This window comes from Phascolarctos cinereus, unplaced genomic scaffold (assembly GCF_003287225.1).
Source record: "Phascolarctos cinereus isolate Bilbo 61053 unplaced genomic scaffold, phaCin_HiC Scaffold_1;HRSCAF=81, whole genome shotgun sequence".
NCBI classification, from domain to species: Eukaryota; Metazoa; Chordata; class Mammalia; order Diprotodontia; family Phascolarctidae; genus Phascolarctos; species Phascolarctos cinereus.
This window is the reverse complement of record NW_027555514.1, coordinates 275,216,850-275,239,449: the sequence shown is the minus strand read 5'-3', so window position 1 is coordinate 275,239,449 and position 22,600 is coordinate 275,216,850. Positions and strand designations below refer to the sequence as shown.

At 44.3% G+C, this 22,600-nt stretch overlaps 1 protein-coding gene across 6 annotated transcripts in view; it reads right to left on the bottom strand.

Annotated features, from left to right (window-relative positions):
* The window catches only part of TCP11L2 (t-complex 11 like 2), a 63,552-nt gene extending 47,465 nt beyond the window's left edge, over nt 1-16,087 (bottom strand). For 2 of the 6 annotated variants that reach the window (XM_020982420.2, XM_020982419.2), the window contains exon 1: nt 5,406-5,639. The gene's annotated coding sequence lies outside the window, so the exon portion shown is untranslated. Of the gene's footprint in view, nt 1-5,405; nt 5,641-15,978 lie in introns of those variants that run through there. The other 4 variants (XM_020982421.2, XM_020982418.2, XM_020982423.2 and 1 more) reach the window with 3 other exon arrangements.
* Between the last annotated feature and the right edge of the window lie 6,513 nt (nt 16,088-22,600).

The following is a 22,600-nucleotide window of genomic DNA, read 5'->3' as shown; positions in this document are numbered from 1 at the left end:
TATGAGGAGACTGGGACTCAGTACAGCTACTGCTTAGAGGGAAGGTCTCAGGGTCATTAATGAGCCAGGAAATCACCTCAAGCAACGTACTAGACCAGATCACCGGTCAAAGGGAAGGAAAAGCTATTACAGAAATATTCCGGGGCGAGGGGGGAGAAGGGGGGTCTCCTCTCTCTGACACTAAATCTAGAATTACAACACTGTCCCTTTGGTTCAGCCCAGTACGATCCTTCACCATCTTAAAGGTCAAGGAATGGATGTGGACATTTGATGGAGCACTTCCTGATGACCCAAACCAGCAGGACTTTGACCTTGAAAGTTAATGATTCCCCATGCATCGTGGAGGCTGATGAATATTACAGCCTAATTTCATTTCTGCAGGGAGAACTAACTTCAAACGCTTAGACCCAGCTTGTGAATGAAGAGCATCTTGAAAAGTAAAACATCCTCAGCCTTTCAGGCCAAAGAAGGGTGAAATGTGGCCAGACCTCCTATAGTAATCATTATTGGATTCTTATAAGTAAGAGGCCCTGCTCTAACTCCTCGTAGCCCAGCTCCCTGTGGGTGACCAAAGGGTTACTCTGCTTAAATCTCAGAATCTCAGCATTGGAAGGCTCTTGAGAAGTATTTAACCTACATATGACAGAAAAGGAAAATGATATATATTGGAGAATTTGTGGGAAAATTGGGACACTAATGCATTGTTGGTAGAGTTGTAAACTGATCCAACCATTCTGGAGAGCAATTTGTAACGATGGCCAAAGGGCTATCAAACTTTACCTAAATACTCTTTGATCCAGCAATACCACTTTGAGGTCTGTATCCCAAAGAGATCATAAAAAAGCCTAACCCACAGCATAAAGGAGATCCCCTTCTTCATGGAACACAATCCCCAAAGGGTCATTCAGTCATTCTTTCCTTCCTTCTTTTGAGAATTAAAAAGAAAGGGCTGAGAGGAATCAGTTCAGCAAAATTAGCCAACAGATCAAACCAGATCTGACATTATACAGTGCTCCACACCCACCATCCTCCAGCCCTACAAAGAAGGGAGGGAATTCACATTCTCATATTTCTTCAAGGGGTCAAGATTATTCATCATAATCAATCCGGCAACAAGCATTTATTATTAAGCACTAATAGCTATGTTACGTGCGGAGAGGATATGAAGACAGAAACCAACCCCCCCTTCCAATCTCACTTGGAGATCTACAGTAAAGGGCACCTCATTAATTCTCCAGGTACCCCATTCTACTCAACTTGAAGTGGTTTTTCCTTGCAACAGGAAATTCCTTGAGAGTAGAGATTGTTTCAGTTTTTTTTCTTTGTCTCATTCCCAGGAGATGTTTCTATCTCTTCCTCCCCACGTTGCTACCTCCTAGAAAGTGCCGGCCAAAGTAGTCAATTAATAAATTATTGTTAATTGAGTATAATGACCGAGCTTGACCCCCAAAAAAGAAATAGGAGAATATATCTCCATCTCTCTCTCTTTTTTTTTTCACAAGCTGCGGATTACAGATGTGGAACACAGCACAAATGTCAGATTTCTTTGACCTGTTGGTTAGTTTTGCTGAACACATTCACTCACACCCCCTTTCTTTTTTATTCTTTTGTTTTGTTTTTTTGGGTTTTTTTTCAGTGAGGCAATCAGGATTAAGTGACTTGCCCAAGGTCACACAGCTAGTACATGTCAAGTGTTTGGTCTGAGGCCAGATTTGAACTCAGGTCCTCCTGACTTCAGGGCTAGTGCTCTATCCACTGCGCCACCCAGCTGCCCCCTTTTTTATTCTTTATTATAAGAGACAGCTCTTTTTTGGGAGGGATGCTGTTACATTCAGGGATACATTCAGAAATTAAGATGACGTAGACCAAAATGTAACAATAAAATTAAATTAAAAAAAAAACCAACCGCTCTTTACTTTAAGCCTCGATGTATCTCCATGCACCGACTTGCACCCATTGGCCCTTGGGGCCATACATAAGGAGCTAAACTAAAACCTCTTCCACATGACAGTTCTTCCTAGAACCCTGCTACAGTTGGGTGTTCCTGAAATCATCTCTTTTCCAGTTTTTTTAGTTCAATCAAGCTGCTCTGGCCCGGTTGCCCTTCCCTGGAGACCCTCCAACTTCTCACGGTTCCGTTTTGACCCGCTGCTGAAAACCTGGGCATCAAACGTGGCAACACGTAGCCCAGCACTGCACTGCAAGATGACATCAAACAAACATGCCAGGACCAACTCCTCTGACACAGTTGAGAGAAGGAAACAGGAAACAAGCCAGTGGCCGACTAGAGAAGCCAAACAATTAGTCCATTTAGGAACCCTCCCTGAGAGATGATGCAATCCTGGGATCAGGACTCTGGAGTTGGAATTCAAAGGTCTTCCAGTCCAGACCCTTCATTTTACAGATGAAAGCACTGCTCAACCCAAAGGGGAAGTGACTTACCCAAGGTCACATGGATAATTACTCTTTTAAGTCACACTTTTCAGTATCCAGTTAAAATGCAAATATCCTAGCTCTTATCAGTCTTTAACACCTTGTAGTAAACTGGCTATTTAGTTTGCCCCGAAGGACCTGGGAAACCAGACACAGTCTGAATAAGTTTGGAAGAAAGGAGGGGGAGAAAGACAAAAGACATGACCCCGAAGGCTAAAGACAGGCATTATTGGGACACTAACGACCTTGGGGCAGGTCACTTCACAAGATCTTAAGATTTAGAAGTGAAAAGGACTCTTGGACTCATCCAGTCTCACCCTTCCCTCACCTCATTTTACAGAGGAAGAAACTGAGGCTGATGAAGTGATTTCTACAAGGTCATATGGCTAGCAAACAGCAGAACTGAGAAAGTGGGCCTAGAGCCCACCTCCAAGACCTGTTCAGCAACTTCTCTCTCCTCCAAACATAAGCCAAACGGTCAGAGGCAGGGTTATCTAGAAGAGGCTTTTTGTGACATGGGTCATGCCTGGGATTAGATCATGAAAAGACCTGGACACTTGGGGACAGCCAGGGGATGGGTGCTGAAAGGAGAGAAACCTCTCTTCCTTCTGTGTGCAGTCCAGCCCAATGTAATAGTGGCCCCGGTGAGCTAAAACCTGGCAGAAGGAGACGATCACTCAGCAGGGATTCTCTGTCACAGAAGATCATATTTGTGTAATTCAATAAACATTTATCAAGTGTCTACTATGTGCCAGGCACTGTGCTAATCGCTGGCATCCAGTAACAGGGTGTGTATGTGGTGTGTGTGTGTGTGTGTGTGTGTGTGTGTGTGTGTGTCTGTGTCTGTGTGTGTTTAGACAAAACAGGCATTGATTAGCAATCAAACATTCACAGCGTCTACAGAAGTCTCCCATCAAGGAGGTCAATTTCTAGAAAGCCAGACCACATGAAAAACTCCAACCTAACATTCCGTCCCAACTTCGCTTTATTTATCTAACACTTGTCCACTACAATCCCTTTTTCCAAGGTTAACCACAAACACGGAGATTTACTTCTCGTTGGCCTATTCTGAGCTGCTGAAACTCCTAATGGGGGACCCACCAATTTAATGAATTAGCTGCAAGAGTAATTCTTGGGGCAACCAGGTAGCACAGAGGATAGAGCATGCAGGCCAGGAGTCAGGAAGACCTGAGTTCAAATCCAGCCTCAGACACTTACTAGCTATGTGACCCTGGGCAAGTCACTTCACCCTGTTTGCCTCAGTTTCCTCATCTGTAAAATGAGCTAGAGAAGGAAATGGCAAACCACTCCAGGATCTTTGCCAAGAAAACTCCAATTGGGGTCACAAAGAGTGAGACATGACTGAACAAAAAGTAATTCTTACAAGAGAGAGGAAAGAGTAGGCAGGTATTGAAAACTAGTATCGGATCCAAAGGATGTTATTATTCTAAAATCATGAGATTTAGGGCTAGAAGGGCCTCCAGAGATTATCTAGTCCAATCCCCTCGGTTTACAAAAGAAACTGAGGCTTTAATACTCACAGGATTTAGAACCAGATGGGACCTCAGGGACCATCTAGTACTGCAATATTTATTTTACAGAAGAAACTGAGGCCCAGGCAGAGAAGTTAAGTCACTAACTCCCTCAAGGTAATACTGCTAGTATGGGGAAGCAGCAGAATTCAAACCCAGATCCTCCGACTCCAAACACCATCCTCTTAATTAACACATAGAAAAACGCAGCCTCTCAGAACTCTGGAAACCAGGGGTTTCCAGCTGGGGACTCAGGCTGTGGTATTTCTCTGGTTTCTCTTCCTCGAAGCGTGCCAAGTCGCTTGGGGGACTGCTTAGAACCTCTTTAAGGGAAAGAAGGGGTAAGTAAGGGACAAGCAGAGAGCACCGGATCTCTCTCCCTGCAATTAGGCAGGTGCAAGAAACCGCAGCCCTCCCTTCGTTCTGGGTCCCATCCCCTTTCCTCAAGAGGTAGCTATTACTGCCTCATTACAGACCTCCCATGCAATTTCAGAACTCATAGGAGGGCCATAGGATGATGTGCTGGAAAACACACTGGGTTTCGAGACCTGGGTTCCAATCTCGACCCTGCTTGAACTCTTTGTAAAATGAGGAGGTGGCCTTAAATGACCGCTGAGGTTCCTTCCAGTTCTGCCAACCCGGGGCTCCGGTCTCCTGCTCTCCCCTCCCGTCCCGTCCCGTCCAGTCCCCTCCCCTCCAGCAAGCGGCACGTTACCTGTCAAAACAAAACCGAGGGAGGAGGGGAACCAGGAGGAGGAGGCGGCGTCTCCTCGAAAACCCAGGCAACCAACCCAAAACAGAGACATCGATCTCCTACAACCCACATCCTTCTCCCACAAAGCCCAGGCTCCGGCTCCTGGGGGCACAGCTAGGCAGCAGAGAGACTCGAGAAAGAAGGGGGTTGAGTGGGTGACTAGTGGCCCCTGCCCAGCCCTGGTGGGGGGGGGGGATTGTCAGGAAGGAAGGAGGGTGAGTGGACAGGTCAGGAGCGCGGTAGGGGGCAGAAAGGCAAGTGCCCCCTGCCCATTCTAGGGAGCACGGGGAGGGGGTCGACAAGTGCTCCCCCCCCCCGCCCCTAGTCCTGCCCTTCCCTCCTCCTCGAGGAGTATTTTTGGAAGCTGGTTCGGAGCGCACACGCTGGCACCTGCCCAGCACAGACGTAAACAAGCCCCGGCACTAGGGCTCCCACCCGGGACGGGGGATGCCAGCTAATCCCGGGCCGCCGACCAGTCTCACTCTCCCCTTCCCCGCCGCGCTCCCACGCGGGACGGCGGTTCGGGGACAAACAAGCGAGAGACGCACCGGAGGGGTCACCGGGAACGAAACGGGGGCTGCCTCCCTCCCCGTCCCCGAAATAAAGTCAGGGCTGAAGTGGGGGGCTCGGGATCCCCGTGGATCTGGGGGGGCCGGGACGAGGAGGAGTCTGTACCCCACACCAACCTCGGGGCAGAATGGCTCTCCGTCCCCAACGCGCGTAGTCGTGGGCTACCCACCGAGCCGGGCGTGGAGAGAGGCAGCCCCTCTTCCCGTCCTGTCCTGTCCCGTCCCGTCCTGTCCTGTCCGTGCGAGTCCGTGCCCAGGCTCGGTTCCGCTCGGCTCGGCTCCGCCGCTAGCCCTCCGGACAGCCCTCCCACAGCGCCGCTCGCCAACCCCCTTCGCCCTCCCCCCCCCGGCCCCACGCGGTATTTAAAGGGCCCAGAGGGACAGCGCAGCCAGCCAAGGCGTGGCCCATAACGCCCGGCCAGCGGGGGGGAGTGCGGACCCGGCTCGCCCCATCCCGCGGCCCGCCCGCCCCTGGCAGATGCCGCGTGAGGCCTGAGAGGCGCTGCCAAGAAGATGCACCCACGAGGACGGCGCGGGGCCAAAGCGTAGGGACCGCGGCCCCGACGGCTGAGGGCTGCGCGAGCGGGCTCTCCCCGCGGGCAGAAAGTGGTATGGTCCGAGCCGGGCTGGGGAAGAGAGAGATGTGTTTACGGAACTCGGAGAAGTCCTCGGAGCCGGAGAGGCGGGGGCGGGGCCGGGGCAGCCGGAGGGCGGGGCCTGTGCGTGCGCTCAGTCTCCTAGGGCGCGTGCACGCTCGCGAACCCCCGCTGAGAGGCGGAAGGAGGGGGGAAGAGAGAATCCTGAGCGCGCGCGCACGCACTGCCTAGACACCAAAATAACGCAACTGATAACCGGGATCCAGTGACCGCTATGGGTGTGAGGGCACTCCGCATGCACTCACAGGAAGCCCCGCACACTTTGTGTAGACACACAATCCGCTAGACACCAACACAGCACAGCCTACCAAAAAGGAGCTAATGCAGCTGTTTGCAGTCACTGCAAACGCAGAAACCCGATGCATAACAACAGACACAAAAACAACGCCATTTACGAAAAGGAAACTAATGAGACTGTTGGCAGGGTCATTGCACAGCCAGCAATTTGGCACATTGTGTAACCACAACCACACAGACACAAAAACAGCGCAACCTACCGAAAGGAAGCTAACGGTGTATAAAGCAATGAGAAAATATTTGTAAAGTGATTAGCACAGTGCCTGGCACGTGGTAGACAGTGAATGCTCACTCCCTTCCTCTTTCCTCTCTATTGAAAGAAATTCGGCACAGTATATACATTGCTGCATAGCTGACATTTATATAGCATTAAGCTTTGAAATATATGCTTCACATACATTTTTTAAATGTTGTTGCCATGTTTTTTTGTTTTTGTTTTTTAGTTAGGCAATCGAGATTAAGTGACTTGCCCAGGGTCATACAGCTAGTAAGTGTCAAGTGTCTGAGGCCAAATTTGAGCTCAGGTCCTCCTGACTCTAAGGCCAGAGCCCTATCCACTGTGGCACCTAGTTGCGCCTTGTTGCCATTTTTTTTTTTTTTGGAATGTTTTTATATTACCTTCATTTCTGATTATTTCCTTCCAGGCTTCCCCCTACCCAGCAGACCATCCCTAGTAACAAAGAATGAAAAAAGAAAAAAGAAAAAAAAAGAGCAGTTCACTAAACCCAACCAGCCGATCCATAAGATCTTACTGTATGTGCAATGCTCCACACCCTTAGTCCTCTACCTCTGCAAGGAAAGAAGTGTGTATTTGGGGAGAGTCACATCTATTTTCTGATTTGGACTTCACAAGAACCATGTTAGGCATTATGTATGGCAAATGCCAACAGCTGTTTTAGCTTCCTTTGGGTCCCTTGAGCTGCTCTTGTGAATACAGAGTGGTGTGAATACAGAGGATCCTGGATTTCTGTCTAATAAAGTGTGTCTGTTGTGTTAACTCCCTGTTAGCCTGTTGCCTTGTGTGTGTGTGTGTGTGTGTGTGTGTGTGCTCACATGTGCATGCACAAGCATGCACTCACTATGTTGGATTTCTGGCCATAAAGCTGCACTCCAGCAGCTACATTAGCTGGTTGTAAATGTCTCTCCCTATTATTTCCCTGTAGGTCTGCTGCCTTATGTGTACATTTTATTAATAATGGATGAAGTGTAAATAGCATCATAAGATTTCATACCAATCCTTGCATTTGACTCTCACTATGAGGTGGAGTTTGTTTGGGTTTTTGCTTTTTTGTTTTTTTTTTGTTTTGCTTTTCATTGAGGCACTCTGGGTTAAATGACTTGCCCAGGGTCACACAGCTAATAAGTGTCAAATGTCTGAGGCTAGATTTGAACTCTAGCTGCCCTTGCTTTTTAAAAAATCATCCTAGTTATCTTTAAGGAAACTGAGGCTCAGAGTGGGTGAGTGGCTTGCTCAGGACCACAAAGCGGCCTAAGGCAAGATTTGCATCCAGATCTTTCTGATTCCAAGCCCCAAGACTCTAGCCACAGAGGCAGTGTGGCACAGTGGATAGAATCCTGCATCTGAAGTCTGGAAGCCTGTGTTTGAATCATACCCAGAACAGATATTGATTGGACTCTGGCCATTCACCAAACCTTACACAGCCTTCATTTCCCAATCTAGAAAACAGGAAAGATAGATAATAACAGCACTTACTTCAAAAGGAGAACCAAGAGATAATGTATGTAAAGTGCTTTGCAAACCTTTAAATACCACAAAATGCAATATATTGTAATTCTAATGTAACAGACTGATGGGTAAATGGAACTGTTGTGTATTTGTTGTTATTCAGTCTTGTCTGACTCCACAGGGACTCCACTTGGTGTTTTCTATGCAAAGGTGCTGGAGTGCTTTGCACTGTTAGGCAGCGGGCTTACAGTGAAAGGTAAAAAACAATCCCCACCCTCAAGTACCTCCCATCTGCTAGGGAGTTACAAGCTACATACTGGGTAAATTGGAGACAATCTCAGCGAGAAGGCAGTAACATTATTTCTCTTTGTTACAATATTAGCTGTAAGATTTTGTGCTAGTTTTTAAAGTTTTCTGTATTTTTTTAAAACTGTAACATACATAGAGAAGGAACCATTTTTAAATGGGAGGGCAGCTAGGTGGTGCAACGGTGAAAAGAGTAGAGTACCAGGCCTAGAGTAAGGAAGACCTGAGTTCAAATCCAGCCTCAGATGCAAACTGTGTGACCCTGGGCAAAGTCACTTCACCCTGTCTGCCTCAGTTTCCTCATCTGTAAAATGAGCTGGAGAAGGAAATGGCAAACCATTCTAGTATCTCTGCCAAGAAAAACCCAAAAGGATCACAGAGTCAGACGCAACTGAACAACAAATTTTAAAGTGAGACCATTCTTTTTATTTATTTATTTTGTTTTAGGCAGTTGGGGTTAAGTGAATTGCCCAGGGTCACACAGCTAGTACGTGTCAAGTGTTTAGTCTGAGGCCACATTTGAACTCAGGTCCTCCTGACTTCAGGGCTGGCACTCTATCCACTGCGCCACCTAGCTGCCCCTGTGGTGTTGTTTTTTGTTTGTATGTTTTGTTTTATGGGACCATTCTTTTTAAAGTGGGATCGAAAGCTTTTGCACTCTGAACGCCCTGTCTTCTCTCTTCCCTCGCTTTTATTTTAAAAATTATTAGCTGACTCAAGGAAGGTCACACAGGCTGAAAGTATAAAATCCAGGATTTGAGCCCAGTTCTCTAGAATCCCGATCCAGTGTACACAGTAAGAAAGTCTAATTGTCCTGGGCGGTGGGAAGAGCCTTGATGCTGGAGTGAGAGGCCTAGATTCAAATGCTGCCTCTTGCCAGTATGACCTAAATGATTCTGGGCTAGTCATTTCACTTTGGTTCCCTCATCCATAAAATGGAGATCCTGGGCCAGATGGCTTCTGAAGTGCCTTCCAAGTCCCAGCTCCAGTTCTGAGTAGAAGAGTCAGGATCTGACACCAGGCTCTCCAAACCCAAGTCCATAGCATGAAGCTAGAAAGCAGCTGAGGAACAATTTGAACCCAGGTCCTCTGGACTCCAAAGCAGCGCTCTGTTCATCCTGAACAACACCTCCCTCCCTCCCCTGCTTCACCACTCTATAATACTACATGTATATACACACGTACACCACACATACTCTATACCCCCATTCAAAGAGCCAGTCGATTATGGGTTTGCAAGCTTACACCTTCCCATAAATGCACATCCAGATTTGCACATGGGCAAAACATGATTGGTATATGCATCAGGGCATGATAGGTAATTCCCTCAGATCCAGCTTGGTGGCGCAGTGGATAGAGCCCTGTGCCTAAGGTCAGGAAGACCTGAGGTTCAAATCCAGCCTTAGACACTTACAAGCTGGGTGACTTTAGGCAAGTCACCTAATCTATCTGCCTCAGTTTCCTCAACTGCACAATGGGGATCCTAATTGCATTTACCTCCCAAGGTTGTTGTAGAGATCAAATGGGATATTTATAAAGCACTTACTTAACACAATACTGTTGTTACTAGCTGGGTGAAGTCACTTAACCGTGTTTGCACAGTACCTGGCACATCATAGGCACTGAATAAATGCATGCTCGCTTCTCCTTTAGGGAAATAGATGCTTATTTCTTTCCTTTCCTTCCTTCTTTTAGGTATACCCCATGTTCAAATTTGAAGCATTTTACTTGCAAAAATACCTTTCCTTCCTCCAGTGTTCTTGGCAAGTGGAGTCTCTTTGAGTGGCTCAAACAGCTGGTACATTTCAAATAACCCATTCTGTGGAGTGCAGCGTGTGGACAGTTTGCCTTGTGTGAGGGTGTGGGGGAGGGAGATATTCCTCCCTCTATCCCTCCCACTGGAAAACAGCCTTTCTACTAATTACAGTATCTTCTGTCTGCAGTGAAATACTTGGAGGAGCACCCCCCTTGCCTTATAGGAACATGAATGTATCCATATGAGGAATGTTTTGTTTCCATAGATAACAACACTTTTTGTTTTTATATTTTATATCTATTTAATATATAACCCATATATAAAACATATTATGTGTTCTATATTACATCTATTTATACATAATATATTAAATATATTTTATATATTAGATAATGTATTTTATTGTTTTATATATATATATATACATATATATATATATATATGTATGTATACATATATATATATACATATATATATATTATATATATATATATATATATATATATATATATATATATATATATAAAATGCCTAGGTTAGACAGAAGGGCTGGTGTGTTTATTCATGTCTTTTTTCCTCACATATTTGGAGAAATAAGGATAACCTCAAAGTGTCATAGATATAGATCTGGAAGGTGTCTCTGAAGTCCAACTCTGCTCTGCTTCTCCTTCAGATCTTGCCTCTGACATTTACTAGCTCAGTGGATAGAGCACTGGTCCCGCAATCAGGGCCTGAGTTCAAATCCAGCCTCAGATACTTCCTAACTGTGTGACCTTGGGCAAGTCACTCAGCCCTCTTTGCTTTTGTTTCCTCATCTATAAAATAAGCTGGAGAAGGAAATGGCAAACCACCCCAATATCTTTGCCATGAAAACCCCAAATGGAGTCACGAAGAGTTGGATGTGACTGAAATGATTGAACAAAACCTTTCTCCACCTCAGTTTCCTCAGTCGGTAAAATGGGGATAATAATAGCACCTACCTTCCAGGGTTCTTGTGAGGATCAAATGAGAAGACATTTGTAAAAGGTCTTTTCAAACCTTAATGTGCTATGTATGTAAAGTTAGCTACTGTTACTACTATTCTGCCCAATCTTGGTTAGATGTATTCGAGGTAGAAGGGATTTTTAAATTTTGGGGCTACTTTCTTTGTGGAAACCATTCACGGATGCAAATCAGTAGTACCTCAATAACTTAGAGTCTCCAAAAGCTGCCTGGGGCACAGAGAGTAAAATGATGTGCCTAAGGGTATACAACCAGCTCAAATACCCCCTACAGGGAACCTTGTCCAGCGCTGCTTAGACCAGCTGCTGCAAGGTTCAGTGATTTGCCAGTGGTCCTCATGCAAATGTGTGTTCGAGATAGCACGGGTCATTCTGTCTGATTTCCCCCTTCCCCTATTGCCTGTGCCCTACCAAAACCTTGAAATTACCCTGTATTTACTCATCGGGGTTCTCATTATGCTCACTTCTCCTGCCCTCATTAGAATGTGAGCTCCTTGTGGGAAAAGACAGGTTCCTTTTTTTTATTTTTTATTTTTGTGCCTTCATCACCTAGGACAGTACTGGCACATGTTAAGTGCTTATTAATTCTTGTTCAATTGAGCTGAAGCTCAGTCCTCTGTCTCTTAGGTCTGGGGCCCAGGTTTAACCTTCATTTATTGTATCCTGGACTCCTCTGGCAGTCTGAGGAAGCCTCCAACCCCCTTCTCAGAATAATGTTTTTAAATGCACAAAATTAAATAAACAGCACAGCAAAGGACACCAAAGATTAGTGAAAAAAGAGACCCAATTTTTTTTCCCCTTCCAAGTTCACAGACCCTCTTGGGCCATGCTCCCTCTGTAGTGATCTTCTCTTTCCATCATTTTACAGGAAAGGGAGACCCAGAAGAGGTTAAAAGACTCACTTTCTATTGTATCTCCAGGCCCTAGCACAGAGCCCGGCACACAGTAGACATTTAATAAACGCTTGCTGATTGGAAGATTGATTAGGCAAAGATTAGGCAGCTTATCTGCAGCAGAGCCTGGAAATGATCTCAGAAAACATCACCTTGACCTGCTGACCTATTTCTCCTTTTTCTCCGAATGAAAACACAAGTAATCAGAGTCAGAGCTCTAGAGAAAAGGCTTTTGTGACCATGAAATTGGAGGATCATAGACCGAGAGCTCATTTTACAGATGAGGAAACTGAGGCACAGAGAAATAATGGGCTTATGGCTCTAAAGCCGGAAAGGACGTCAGAGGCCATCTAGTCCAAGTCCCTCATGAGGAGGATGGGAAATGCTGGCACTGAAAATTTCAGCGACTTTTCCATGGTCACATAGGTAATAAGTGTAGGAGAGGATTTGAATCTGGGTCTTCAGCATTCAGAGCCAGACTTCTTTCCTCTTTATCATGACCTGCCCACATTTAGGTTATAGGGAAAAAACAACAACAGCAAAAACTCTAGATTCCACAAGCCTGCTGATCATAGGATTCCAATGAAGACAAAACAAAATACTGACGCCGCTGAGAGATACGGTGATTTAATTACTTCCTTTGTTAACTAACTATAGTACCAGGAACTGACAGATCAGTATGTCAGGTGGAGTTATGGTCATTGGAGCAGGTGAATATGAGTCATTTACGTTGCCAGGTCAAGCAAGCTCATGAATTCTCTGACATGGATATGTACTTGAAGCTAAAGATTTTAGAAACTCAATATGCTTTTGCCTCACAGCCCATTAAATAGGCACCCCCCAAAATAAGGAAAGACAGAAACAATCAGTGCTGAGGGACTGTGGAATGGTAAGTTCACTGCTATTTCAATGGAAGAGCTGAAAATTAGTCCAGGAAGAATGGACCTCAGAAGGTAGGGGTGGACTTCATTTCCTAGCCCATCCTTGGAGGCTTTCAGGTTTGGGAGGACCTGCCAGGACCTGCTGATGCTCAGTTGGTCAAGATGCCAAGAATACAGGCTCACCTTCAGACGCGATGAGGCTTTAGAAAGGGGATAGGAACTGGATCTGTTATTTTATTAGGAGAGGCATCTGCCAGGGGAGGACATTCCCTCTGCCAATTCAAGAACTTTCTCTGCAACCTTTAGTATTAGAGAGCTGCCTAGATCTCTGAGAAGTAAAGTGACTTGCCCAGGGACACACTATATGTCAAGGGAAAGAATGGCACCCTGACTTCCTAGTCTGGTGGCCTGATCTCTAGCCACTTTTAGGGGTTAGTAGAGGAAGACAAATAAAAATAATAAAACGAGCACTCTAAGGTCTTGCAGGGTGCTTTCTCTAGAACGGTCTGTAAGACAACTAGCACTACTTTTTATTTGGTTGTCATTGAATCTTTCCAAATCTGAAATTTTATTCACATGGGGAAGTCCTGATGCAGAATCTTTCTCCAGTGATTCAGGTCAGTGACTGTACTATAACATATAGTCTGACAGGGTAGCCTGGGAGTACCGGGCTGGCTGAGATGATTTACCTATGGTCACCCACAGCTAACATGTATCAAAAATGGAAATGCAGTTCTTCTATTACACTAATTCCATTCGGTTTAATATTAGATAGTATGTGACATCCTACTATATCATACAGTGCTAGTCTGTAGTATAATATATTATATGTAATATTGTATGTACTATATAATACTTGCTACAGTGTTATTTTATTTTATATATTAAATATATTATCATTTCTATATCATTATATGTGATATGAAATATTTTATATATTAAATACATTATATATTTATATTATATTCCTTTATGTTTTTATTTATATTAATTCATATTTCATTCTACTATGTTGTATGTACTTATGTTATGTTAGGGTGTGTTGTGTTGCATCCTACCCTATCCTATCCTACCCTACCCTATCCTATCCTATCCCATCGTACTTTATTATTCTGTTGTTACGGATCTGTATTAGTCCGGAGTGAGTCTACACCAGAAGTTCCCAAACTTATTTGGCCCACTGCCCCTTTTCAAAAAAAATTACTCAGTGCTGCAGTGGAAATCCAATTTCTTTAACCCTTCAGTGGTTTTTTAAAAATTGCATCATTTTAAAATATATGATATATATTTTTTAAATGACACATCTTAAATTTAATAATTTCTTGTCAATTTGTTGGTTTTTTCCTGCATAGAAATTTTGATGATGCAACATTGTATCATGTAACCATACAGTATCGTATTGTAAACAAGTCATTACACACACATATTCCTGCCCATGCGTGCTGGACTTCTTGACAATGTGTGACACGCATGCCTGACAACACTTTCTTATTAAGACCTGATAACTTGCATTTGTGTGTTTATTTGGAAAATAACATAATCACTATGACTTTAACTCTGTTACACAACAGATGAAGCATGCATAAATGGTTTTTCAACTTTTTCTTCTCTTCTTTCTTCATGCTTCCACCACCCCCTTATTTTTATTCAGTGCCCCCCAATTGCACTCGAGGCTACTACTGCTCCCCTGGATCGTTCTAGCAACCCCCAGGGGAGGTTTCACTCACTTTGGGAACCTATGCTACAACACCCACTTTCCCCACACTGATAACTGATTCTAATCAATTGTGTTTTTGTTAGAAGAGAAATGCAAACATGAAATTATTATACATATAAGTGTATATTAAATGAAATTATTATAATAATTCAACTCCTACCTTTGATACTTTGAGATGACATATATGTGTATATATACATATATATGCATATACATACACATGTATATATGTGTGTGTATATATGTATATATATATATATATTTTTTTTTTTTTAAGAGACTCAGAGCCAGATAACCGAAGACAGAGACAGAAAAGGGCAGAGACAAAGACAGAGGCTGACAGTTTGCTTTGGGGCTGATCCTGTGATTTCCTCAGTATGGAGAAGGCTGTTGTGGGAGGCCCCTCCACTGACATCAGCCAGCAACAGCAGAATGGGTAGCCCCAGATGGGGACAGAAAACTGTATTTACAGTTAGGAGCTGGGTTCAAATCCTCATTTTGCTATTTGTTCTTTAGGTAACCCTGGAGCAGCCTCAGCATCCTCACCTGAAGAGTGAGGGAGGTGCGCGGGACTAAATAATCTGGAAAGTCACCTCACCATAGATTGAAATCTATGCAGCTAGGTGGCACAGTGGATAGAGCACCAGCCCTGAAGTCAGGACGATCTGAGTTCAAATCTGCCCTCACACCAAACACTTGACACTTACTAGCTGTGTGATCCTGGGCAAGTCACTTAACCCCAATTGCCTAAAAAAAAAAATCTACGATTCTATGAAGGTCCTGTAAGTGGGGAAACTGTTACCAGGCAACAAGAAGAACCTGCCCATGGTCTGGCTCCTTCACCAGCTGCATAGCCCGGCCCTGAAAAATCAAACATTGACTAGCCCTTATGGGCACCCTGTTTTTTGGTCTTCTCTGTGAGGTATAGATAGATAGATAGATAGATAGATAGATAGATAGATAGATAGATAGATAGATAGATAGATAGATAGATAGATAGACAGACAGACATAGATAGATAGACAGACAGACAGACATAGATAGATAGACATAGATAGATAGATAGATAGATAGACAGACAGACAGACAGACAGATAGATAGATAGATTGATAGACTGATAGACAGACAGGCATAAATAGATAGATAGACATAGATAGATAGATAGATAGATAGATAGATAGATAGATAGATAGATAGATAGATAGATAGATAGATATAGATAGATAGATAGATATAGGTATAGATAGATATAGATACATACAGATCAGTGATTAAGTAATTTTCTAAAGCCAGAGAGAGGGCCAGGTTTCTCCTGTACCCTCCTCACTTGTGGAAAGCTCTGCCCATCTGGTCACACTTTTTCCTAGGCCTGAACTCCAGCCCAACCCTGTACACACACACACACACACACACACACACACACACACACACACACACACACACACACACACAGATAAACACCACTCCCAAACCAAGGTGCCATGTGGGCACTTACCTCACCAATACTGCTGTTTCCTGGGTCACAAAGCAAGTAGTAAGTGCAGGCTGGAGAAAGCAGGATGCAGCACCCAAAGCACTGGGGGCCCGAAGACAGCCCAGAATGCTTCTCTCCTGCTCTGTTGGTATGGCAAGGTTGCAGAGAACAGGAGGAGCCTGATCTGGGGAGTCCTGTGACCTTGCCACACCCCGGGGCCACTGAAGCTTCTTTCCGGGTCTCGATGACCTCATCCATACTTGGACAAATATTTTGGCTCTAATAGAAAAAAAGAAAAAAGAAAAAGAATTAAAATTCAATTCTCTTGCCTTTCAACTACAAGAGATCCTTTTGGGGCCACAAAACAAAGAAATTTGCTTTTTGTCTTAAGTATTTGGGGGCTTCACCTAACCTAACAGGAGGTTTGGTTTAGGGCCAAGAATCTGGAACTGAAAGCCAGGGGAAGCCAGCACCCTATCACAGACTGAGTGGGATGACCTGGGGGGAGGCCCTTCTTTCCAGGGCTTGGTGTTCCCTCTGTAAAGCAAAGGTCGTGGACTAGAATCTGATGATTTCTCCCAAACCTAAATAACTAATCTTCTGGCGGAAGTCCTGAGCTAGAAGAACACGGGCTCATCGTCTTTAGTGCTGCTGGGGACTTGGGCAATCATCTGCCCAGGGGTCTTCTTAACCTTTTCTGGGTCCTGGACTCCTTTGGCCATCTGCTGAAGCCTGTGGCTTCAGCAAATCAAAGAGATTGCTTCATTTCAGACAGAAGTTAGTGAAAATAAAGATGTGTACTTTTCCCCTTCCAAATTCATATACTCCCTGAAATACAACCCAGGTCTGGATCATCTAATCCAGGGGTGGGGAATGTGCAGCCTCGAGGCCCTTGTGGTCCTCTAGGTCCTCAAGTGCAGCCCTTTGACTAAATCCAAACTTCACAGAACAAATCCTTCCAATCTCCTCATTGAAGAGGAAGCAGAGGAGGTAGAAGAGGTCTGGTGTGGGAGGTAGAAGACCTCCCTTCAAGTCCTAGCTCTGCCCTCGTGTGACGTTTGGGACTCCACCTCTTGGGGACTTAGCTTCCCCAACAATAAAATGGGCATAGCCTGGCCTTGGGATATGCAGCACATCTGCCCTGTAACTGCCTCACCACGCTTGGGCCCTGTACACGCCTCGCTGACTTTCCAGGTTCTTTTCCAGTCTGACAGTCTTTGGCTGGTTTTGCCTTTCTCCATATCCCCAGCACTAAGCACTGCTGGCATGTAATAAGTGCTTAGCAAATGTTTATTGACTGACTGACTGACTGTACCTAAAAATCCATAAAGGCCTTGGTTTTTTTTCATCTCTAAAATGAGGGAGTTGGATATGATGATCTCTAAGGTTAGCTAGATGGCACAGTGGATAGAGAGGCAGGACTGGAGCTGGGAAGACCTGAGTTCAAATGCAGCCTCAGGCACTTCCTAGCTGTGTGACCCTGGGCAAGTCACTTCACCCTGTTTGCCTCAGTTTCCTCATCTGCAAAATGAGGTGGAGAAGGAAATGGCAAACCACTTCAGGATCTTTGTCAAGAAACCCCTGAAGGGGTCATGACTAAAACTACTGAAGAACAACTAGGTCAATTCCAGCTTTGAGAAGGGATGAGTTTCTCTCCCAGTGCTTCCTTTGAGCTTTTGGCTAAACCTTTCCAAGGTCTTTTGGGACATTCTAGTGAGATAGAATTCTGAGATTCCCATGGTCCCAGAGTTGGATGGGACTGAAGTCGCCACCTTGTCCAACCCATATCTGTGCTCATCCCTCTTTCTGCTTGAAGACTTTTTTTGGGGGGGGCAAGGCAATAGGGGTTAAATGATGTGCCCAGGGTCACACAGCTAGTAAGTGTCAAGTGTCTGACGCCAGATTTGAACTTTGAAGACTTTTAATGAGCAGAAAATCCCTACCTCTTAAAGATGTCTCGCTCTACTTGGGGATATCTTTCACTATTAGGAAGTTTTTCCCAACATCAAGCCTCCATTTGCTTCTTCTCAGCTTTCACCCTCGGCCTTTATTAAGGATGGACTTAAAGTGTGTTCAATTTGATGCTGGAATGAAATGAGGCACTTGCAAGACATTTGACAGTTTGAAAAAAGAAGTCAACATTGCAAAGACATGCAACAAGACATTCAGCTTCCCTCCTCTCCATATGGAACCTGGTCTGGCCAATGGAGTATGGTGTGGTTCTAGGGTGGTTTTCTTTGGAGCCCTCACTCCACATGGTTGGGACTTTTTATACCCTTCAGTAACCAGATGACTGAGTCAAGGACCAATCAAGTCCCAGGGGAAGCTTTGTTACCTTTTAGGAGAAACTAATCGGCATTTCCAGGGAAAGTGATGAGAATTATGGTCCTCCCCCTCCACTCCTGCTCCTGCCCTCCAGGACCAAGATGAACAAGCCCCTCTTCCATAAGACAATCTTTAAAAAAACTTGAAGCCAGTTATGCTGGCCTCCTGACTCTTCTCTTCTCCAGGCTAAGTGTCCCCAGGTGCTCAGCTGATCACACATGAAGGACCTTTAACATTTCAAATGTTTGTATTATGTGCTCTCAGGTTACACCCACCATGGACTAGAATTAGGTGTTCTTGTGCCATTCCTCAGAGGAGAGACTAAGTCACCAAGCAGCTGTCTAAATGGCAAGTGGTCACAAGATTAGACATTAGCTGGACCATGAATGGAACTCAGATGGCTCTTTTTCAGTACTTTCTTCCACCATTCACATGGCATCACATGCAAAGTATTACTTATTGGCAATTATCTAATTAACTTGATGGTGCGTCAACAGCCATGCACACCAATATTAGTACCCAAAGTATTTGTGAAAACATTCCTTTGTGTTTTGGAAGCATTCCTGGGCCGTGCGTCCAGATGACTCCATCTACCGGAAAGCAAAGGGAATGGAATGCTGCCAGTCTTCTGAGATTCTAGGAGTTGCCAATGTCCACATCTGTAGTTTTGGTAGTAGCTGGAAGGAGAGAGAAATGGAGGGGTGTGGCAAACGGGAGGGGAAAATAAGGAAAGGGAGAAGAGGGGAGAGGAAGGGAGGAATGGATGAACAGAGGATGGGGAAGGAAGAAGAGAAGAGGGAAGAAGAGAAGAGAGGAAAGGGTAAGAGAGTAGAGAAAAGAAGAAAAGTGGAGAGGAGGAGAGAGTAGAAAAGAGGAGAGGGGAGAAGAGAGGAGATAAGGAGAGAAGAGAGGAGAGTAGAGGTGGAAGTGGAGGGGAGAGAAGAAGTAAGGAAAAAGAAGAGGGGAGATGAGCGAAGGAATGAAGAAAAGAGGGGAGGAGTAGAGAAGTGAAGGAAGGAGTGGAGGAGAGGAAATGTGAGAAAGGAAGAGGGAGAGAAAGGGAGAAAAGAGAAAGGATAGGGAAAATGGAGGGGAGGAAAGAAGGGGGAAAGGAAGGGAAGATTAATCCTAAAAGAGACAAATCTTGTTTAAGTTATTTCTGAAGCCAAGGATGGCTCTGGCCCCTGTCCCATCACACTCTTCATTTTCCTAGAGAAATTCAAGAACCTTCAAGTCCTTATACAAAATCAAAAGGCTGTTTACACTAAGGGCAAATAAAACCCTACAACTGAGTTGCTCCTGAAAACTTCTGTTGATACCAATTTTTACAAATAAATCAATTTGAATGTGCAAAGGAGGGAAGTTGTTACTTTAAAGAATCTGATCATGAATGTGTTTACAAAGGGAATAATTTACCCCTAATTTATATTTTATATAAATCCAATGTTCAGTCAACCAGCCAGCGCTATCATTTATTAAGACTCAGCCATGGGGCAGCTAGGTGGCATGGTAGATAGAGCGCCATCCATGGAGTCAGGAGGATCTGAGTTCAAATCTGGCTTCAGACACTAGCTGTATGACCCTACGCAAGTCACTTATCCCTGTTGTCTCCCCCCTAAAAATAGACTCGGCCCTTCCTGACTCCAGGTCTAACATTCTATCCACTGTGCCACCTAGTGGCCCCTTCATCTTCTAGAGAAGCCATGTGACTAGTCATCATTCTCCAAAGAAATAGTTATAAGTCATCAAAATGACAGTGAAGAAGCCTTTGATGGATATGAGTGGTTTTCAAGATATTTTCAATGTAGAATTGTTCAGCAGAAGTGTGCAAATGATATTATCAGAGGATTGTATAATCAGAAAAAAAGACAAGCTAATTATATGGTCAGGTTGAGAGAATAGATGGTATTCTACTGGTATCCAAGCAATACCAAGAAATTTGGAGGAAGCTCCCCTGGAATGCTGGGTCGATCCACCATGGAGGACTTCCAGAAGCACATAGATAAGAATGATGAAGAATGAGAAGGCAAGAGCGGTTGCAATTGGTATTGTTAGGGGAGGTACCCACATTAATGATACCATAGATCTATCAACATACCGGCATGTAAAAGTGAAGGAAGGACTGGAGAGAAGAGAGGCTGATAGCAAGGAGACCAGTTAGGAAGTTAGCATAGGAGCTTGGGCAAGAGTGGGGATGAGACAATGAATTAAGATGGTGGCTGTATCCGTGGAGAGAAGGGTGAAAGTGTTCATATGGGGCCAGATGATCACCTGATACCATCGATAAACTTCTCGAAATCCCCCTTGTTTGCCAACCTTGAGTAAAAAAAGGAACATTCCATCCTTATCCTCTTCCTCAATTAATTACTGTTCTCAAAGGTCCCAAAATGCAGGACTGGAAACAGAGGTAGTAAATACCTTAATTCCCACCAATCACCACCCTAGAGTCCTTGAAAAGGAGGGAGCATCTCTATCACGTAGCAGAAGTGGGAAAAGCCAGGAAGCCATCACTGGGGCTGCCATACCACCCTCTCAATTTAGACCTGGATTTGGAGGGCTGAGGCATTCTTTTTCCATCTTCAGCCTTCCTAAGACCTCAACTGCCCAAATAGAATCTTTTCATTAATCCTTTTTTGGATACATAATGCATTTGTATATGCATTTGGGGACATTATCCACCAAATGAAGTCACTGAAACAGATAGGAGAAACAAACCATACCGCATTCATTTTCAAACCCCTCAAACTAAGAGAGCCTCTTTTTGACTGCTGCAGTGAGTAACCCTGATTTGTTCCAGAAAAAAAATTAATAAGTAAATGGAGGTGAAAAATGACTCAGAGATTTAGAGGCCAGATGACTGGGAGGGTGATCACCTCAACAACAAAACTGGAAATTTGGGTGGAGAGGCAGGTTTAGAAGGGAAGATGAAAAGTTCAATTCCAGGCATATCGAGTTTAAAATGTTGGAGGCAGATCTAAGCGGCAGTTTCTAGCAGATAACCACAAATGATGAACCAGACCTGAGGGGAAAGATCGCGGATGAATACGCATCTTTGGGAGTCATCTCCGTAGAAGTGATCACGGAAGCATGGGAGTTAGAGGTTGGGTTCAAAGAGAGAATTGTCAGTGCTAAGAAGGAAACCTATGGCCTTTTCTCTGGGAACTGTCAGGCATACCTGCTACTAAAGTAAAAGATCAAAGGCTACATGGAAGCTGCCTGCAGGACTGAAAACAAGGCAGGAATTCCAGAGTCATGGACAAGTTTTAATAAGCCCCAGCTAGACAAGCCTTAAAAGATTCTAGGTGAGTCAGTTCTACTCAAACCTTGGGGCAAATTGGGGTTAGATTAAGCTGGTGACTCATGATTTTGGGTACCTTGGTGGAGGGGAGATGTCACCTGTGTGGGCACTCCCTTCACCAATGGAAGTCACAATCTCTTATCACCCTGCACAGACCTTGCCTATGTTCTCCTGTAAATCGACCATGGAGATGCTATCTTACAGGCTGGAGACCTTCTAATAATTAAAATGAAACTATAATTAATAAATAATAGCATTTAAATATTTTTAAATAGATCAGGTTTCATTTCTAATATGTAAATACATACCAAGAGATACAACCCATATGAACAAAAGGTCTTTGGGGTCCTCAATAATTAAGAGAATTGGGAAGGGAGAGAGGTCCTGAGACCCAAACATTAGAGAGCGGCTGTCCCAGAGAGATTTCAGACTACTTCTTGCATCAAGTCATCATCTGTAATATGATGAGTCATCTTTTGTTTCCCGTGTGTCCCTCCAGGTTTTTTTAGGGGGAGTTACATGTCATTTTAATTCTTCTGAGGTTTTTCTTCTTGTTTGTACCCATATAACATAACTAAGAGAATAATGACGTTGAAGAGATGAGCTTTGCTGGCTTTGTACTAAAGGGAATTGCTGAAAGCCCTATACAAGTTTCCAAATCTAATACCTAATGCAGCCTGATCTCTTCCTCCTATTCAATTCTGGGTCAAGCTTGTGATCTATAAATAGCACTAACATGACATACAGGCAAGGCAGGGCTCTCATAATAATCTAACACAGGAGATAGCCTTTAGCTACTTCCAGGTTCAGTGTGTGTGTGTGTGGGGGGGAGGGCTGTGTCAGAGGATCAATTATGCATATCATGGCCCGAGGCCACATGTGGCCCCATCCCCGTATGGACAATAGAAAACCCATAAATAAAATGCAAAAATATTTCATTAAAATAAATTAAATTTAATTAATTAAATTTAATTTAAATTAAGACAGATTAACAAGGTGTTTCCTAGGAAAATAAAGTGG